General features: G+C 29.4%; 1 long non-coding RNA gene across 1 annotated transcript in view; it reads right to left on the reverse strand.

Annotated features, from left to right (window-relative positions):
• Positions 1-541: 541 nt before the first annotated feature.
• Positions 542-5,299, reverse strand: part of LOC118748515 — a 55,956-nt gene continuing 51,198 nt past the window's right edge. The window contains exon 3 of the long non-coding RNA XR_004994062.1: positions 542-598. This is a non-coding gene — a long non-coding RNA (uncharacterized LOC118748515). The remainder of the gene's footprint in view (positions 599-5,299) is intronic.

Raw genomic sequence — 5,299 nt, forward strand, 5'->3', positions numbered from 1 at the left:
TCAGATATTATTTATTACTGAGTTTTATTTTTTACTTAAGAATAATGAACATTTAAAAAACTCAAAAGCTATACCCGCGTGATATTCGACTTATCCTATCCAGAGGTGGCGACATCCTAACGAAAGGATTAAGTCCCAAAATTTTCAGGTCAGAATTTCTATACAGTGCTTCTGTATGGCCTTTTAAGTTTTACAAATAATGATTATTTTTAAGTGCAAAAATAAAACTCAATAATGATTTTTATCTCTGAGCGAAAAAAATCAATTAATAATTATTTCCAAATAAATTGAAACACTTATTTCTGTTGAGCGAAAAAATAAAACTTAATTACAATTATTAATTTTAAGCGAAGAAAATAAAAATCATAAAATAATGATTAAATGCCGATTTTAATTATTTTACTCATAGCGAGTACCGCCCTGATTATAAATATATTTCGATTCGTGCTGAACGTTATTTTTCAGTCTGGGACACAAATTTTCTCTCGGCGGCCCTGTATATATAACTTTATATGCATAAATTTAACAAAATTAATTTCATTTAATAAATTAATCACTAGTTTTCAACTCACCCTAAAATAATTGGTTACAGCTCGATCTGAAAAAAATAAAGAAAATTTTAAATTATTAAAAAATCCTTTAAAAAGTGACATAAGAAATATTTGCTTTGGCATATAAAGCTAGATTAGAGAACTTAAAAAAATGTACTTTATACACTGTTTCTTAAGAAAATTTCCTAAAGGGCATGTTCTTAAGTACATACTATGCATGCATGTCACCGTATTATTGTGTAGCCAGGAAAAAAGTGAGTAAGCAAATTGGCTCAAGGTTTTTCCAAAGCCCATTGGCAGAAAATGAAAGTGAAAAAGTATGGTTAGAATTATAGTTAGGAAAAAAAAGAAAAATTATATCAAAATAAAAGGCATAAAAATGCAAGTGTGGATACAGAAATGCGCAGCGCAGTTGTTAGATGTACATACATACATACATACATACGTACGTATGTATTTGTAAACAACGAGGCGCTGTATATGGAGAAAAATCGCGAAAACAAAATAAAATAAAATAAAACTAGAAAAAATGCGGGGCAAATCCGGATGGTGTAAAATGCAATGAACACTGTAAATTGTGTCGCCACACTCTGGCATGCTTGACGCCGGTCAAAGGTGATAGCGAGTCTTTGTTATAAGTTACGCCACTGCTGGCTGGAGGTGGTGATGGTAATTTTATGGGCAATGATATTGGGGTTGTTAATGGTATTGGTAATGGAAATATTGCTATGAGAAAAAATAAAGGCTCGAAGCGCGACCTGTTACGAGTTATCGAAGAGAGGGCAGATTCATGGAGTATCATTACACTACCAAATACTAAAATTTAAGTGGGGTCCGGTGGTATTGCATGATTTTTTTTTTTTACGCATTTTAATGGACATACATATCGCACACCTTCTTCAAAAGCGGCACAACTCAAGAATCAGATCCAAAAAAAATTTAACTGCTTGTGGATGGTACAGATTAAACGCAATTAATACACAAACGGGTATAAAAGTAGTTTTCTAGTTGGTGAATATAATCACGAAGAGAAAAATGTCTGAATTAATTGGAGATATATCCTACGAATTGATTTATGCATCAAAATCTACCGAAATAATTTTTGAGTTGTGGCCCTTTTGAAGATGGTGTGCGATATGCACATGAAAATCCACGTTGCCCATAAATTTTTTATTTAAAGCCTTAACTAAGGCTGCTGTTAATTTTTTGCCAACCACACTAGAGACTTTTAATATTTGCGTTCTTGCTTTACAATGGCTATAAAATTTTAATGCATTTGGTAATTGGCCTGCTTGCGGTTATTCGCTTAGCGTGTAATTAAGTATGCATTTATTGTTGTTGCGGAACTTTTCCCTACCAGTAAAATAAAAAATTTATAAAAAACAGAAAATCTAAAATTATCATAAATTTAAATTGTTTTAAAAACGGACGCCAACTTTTTTTTTAAATAATTGCAAAACAGTTTTTTTTTTAATAATTCACAAAAAATATATATAGAAAAAATTATGAAAAATAATGTTTATTTAGTAGATGTACTGAGCAAAAAAGGACAGAAGTAATAGAAAAGCGAAGTTTACATTGAAAAAAATTGAATTTTAGCGTAATAATTTAAAAAGTCAAAATTTAACTGCATAAATAAAAGTCATTATTGGCGATTATATCATCTAGCCGATTATATCACCACATTTGCCATATAAAAGCCAACAATTTTCCACTCTAATCACATGAACTGTTTTTGGGTGCAAATCTCGCGGCAATTAGAGCCACATAAATTTAATGATATAGCAACTAGGGGAAGAGCGGATAGGCAGGTGTGGTGGGAAAAAGTGAAAGACAGTTGCTACAAATAAACATTTATGCGCACATTTGGTGTGACTGTGCAAAATTATGGAAATTCAAAGCGGAGACTCTGAAAGCTCATAGCAACAAATCAATGTATGGACATTTAATTGGCAATAAATCTAAGCGATTTTTCATGCACCTAACAATAATTTTTTTGCAAACAAACAATCACTAAAATGAAGCAGACACCTTTCCAAAATTCGTCAGCGCCTAATTTGAATGTTTGTTGCATATAAAAATTAATTTTTATTAAAAGCTTGTGAAATGATTTTTGATGTTCTTTACTTGCACTTCCAACGTTTGAAACGTGAGCCATGAAATTATTATTACTAAATTTTATATCTTTTTGAACATTTTTACGTTTTTTGTGTAACATCAACCTGTCCGCTGCATTAAATATATATTCCCGGCCTTTGTGCGATCTTTTGCTTGTTGCGAGCATTTGATATTTTTTCGCAAGCAATAAAGGTTCGTTCGCTCAATTTAAATATTCAAAAGCTTTACATAATACGCCGGATTATAAAAAGAAGCATTATTTATTTAAGTTATTAGTTGGCGTTAGGCGATAATTGCTCAAGTTAGGGGAGGCGAATGTTATTATTAAAAATTATATATTTAAACAAAAAAGCAAATATGCGAAAATGATTTAAGTGAGCACATCAAAAAAGTACTATAATATGGCAAAAGCGGTAAAAAAAGACAACGCATACTTCACTTTCGTGCGATTTATTATAAAATTGAGTTTTGAAAAAAAATGAAAAGTTTAAAAATTTGAATAACTTCTAAAAGTAAAAAATTTACTAGTATAAAAAACTAAAATAAGCTTTTGCAACAATAAAATATTACAAATATTGGGTTAACCATATTGACAAAATTGGAAAAGCAACCACGATTACAAGGCGAACTTAGCACAGTGGGTGACACGGGCTTTGCAATAGATACGCAGTCGCTGGTTTATATCCCAGCGACCTCGATGAAGAAGTCTGATGGGAAGATGTAGTGATCTTCAAAATAGCAACTATAACTTCTACCAAATGATAAATTATTGTTGCGTTTCCACAAAATAGGCCCAAGCTCAAAAAAATTTTTGAACAAATAAAAAATATTAACATTAAATTTTCAAACCAGGAGTATATACAAAAACAAACGTAAAAAAATTATCTACACATTGTTTTGTTAATTTTTAATTAATATTTGTGTGGAGCCTGACGGAGTTTTTAAGAAAAAATGTTTTGAGAAAACAAATATTATTTTTGCCAGGTGCCAGGCTAAATAAAATTTCTTAATAAAAATTTGGTAACGATGCAAGATTAAAAAAGTGAATACTATTAAAAAAATTGAAGTCCATGTAACTATAAATTTAGAATAAGTCGAACGGATCTAAAATTTTATTCAAAACCACAATTTGAGATGAAGAAATTTGCAAAATTTCAAAAGTTTCAAAGCAATGAAATAAAGTTTTTTATGCAAAGAAACTTGTTTGAGCTTTTATTCATTTTAATTAAGTGGTTGATAAACTTATTAAAAATTTCAGGCATTACATATATTTGACAACAATGAGTATTTTGGGCTAATGAAAATTTTTAGCATAAATTTGAATAAAAACATTTAATTTACATTAGGTAATATGCGTAAAAATGGAAGAGAGAAAGTTTAAAAAAAAAATGCAATGCATAGAAAAATTTTTAATAAAGTAATAAATTTGAAAATTTGTTGTTTTCGAATAAGACTTAGGGAACTTAAAAAGAAACGACAAAATATAAAAAGATGGTATTTTAACAGTGCAAATACTTACGATAAATTTATAATTAATTATAATAATAATTAATTATTATACAAAATATAGAAAAAGTTGATATTTTAACAGTGCGAATACAATAAATTAATAATTAATGTTTTTCGAAGGATTTTAACTCTTAAATAAATCTTACTTGAACGTCGAAAAATTACTAAAAATATGAAAATACAAATTTATTTTTGCTAATGTTTTCAACTCTTAAAAAATCCTACTTGAATGTCGAAAAATTATGGAAAAATATTTTTTGCAGCAAAATTTCAAACAAAATTGTTTATGTTTTATTTTCCGCACCAATGAAATTGATATTTGTTTGGTTGAATTTTATCTAATTTTACAGCCAAAATTCTCTATAATGAAAATTTTTGTTTTCGAATAAAAATTAAGGAATTTAAAACAAATTTTTAATTATATTTTTGCTAAGGTTTCTGTTGTTACATTTTGCATTTAAAGCTTGTTGATAAACTACTGGGAGGTTAAAAATGCCTGCGCACTAAATTATTTTATTCATCAACTAACAACTGAAAGTGACAGTTGTTATACTAACCTCGAATATGAAAGTGAAACGAGGAAATTAAATAGAGCGCAGAAGAAAATAGAAACTGGCAGTAAAATTTACAAGCAAAAAATGCAAATTTTTTAACGAAAATAAAAGTGTAGTGAAAAATGAAGTAAAGTAAAAAAATAAAACGAAATAGAAGAAAAATGGGAAAATTATATGTATGTATTTTTTTGCCTACAAAAAAAAAAATTTAAATCAGAAAATAAAATTCGTACAAACAATGGCGAAGTCATAAAAAAATTAACACAAATATTTATTTTGTGCGCCACCAAAACGCTGAGATTTGTACGCCATTATTACCGAAAAACCATACGGAAATAAAATAATAAGAAAAACGCTAGCAAAATGCAGACACGCTGCAGTCGGTTGGCCGCTGTGCTGTTGTAGTAAAAGACCGACCGTTATATAGCCGCGAAAGTGAAGGCAGTTAAATGGCTTTTTGTTGCTTTATTGGTGCATAGTTGCAAGCGACATGAATAAGTAGTTGTCCCATGTGTGCACGAGTGTGTGTGTGTGTGTGTGACATGTCGCAAATTGCCATCGACAGCA

The sequence above is a fragment of the Rhagoletis pomonella genome, unplaced genomic scaffold (genome assembly GCF_013731165.1).
Source record: "Rhagoletis pomonella isolate Grant_MI unplaced genomic scaffold, Rhpom_1.0 Rhpom_scaffold_00013, whole genome shotgun sequence".
NCBI classification, from domain to species: Eukaryota; Metazoa; Arthropoda; class Insecta; order Diptera; family Tephritidae; genus Rhagoletis; species Rhagoletis pomonella.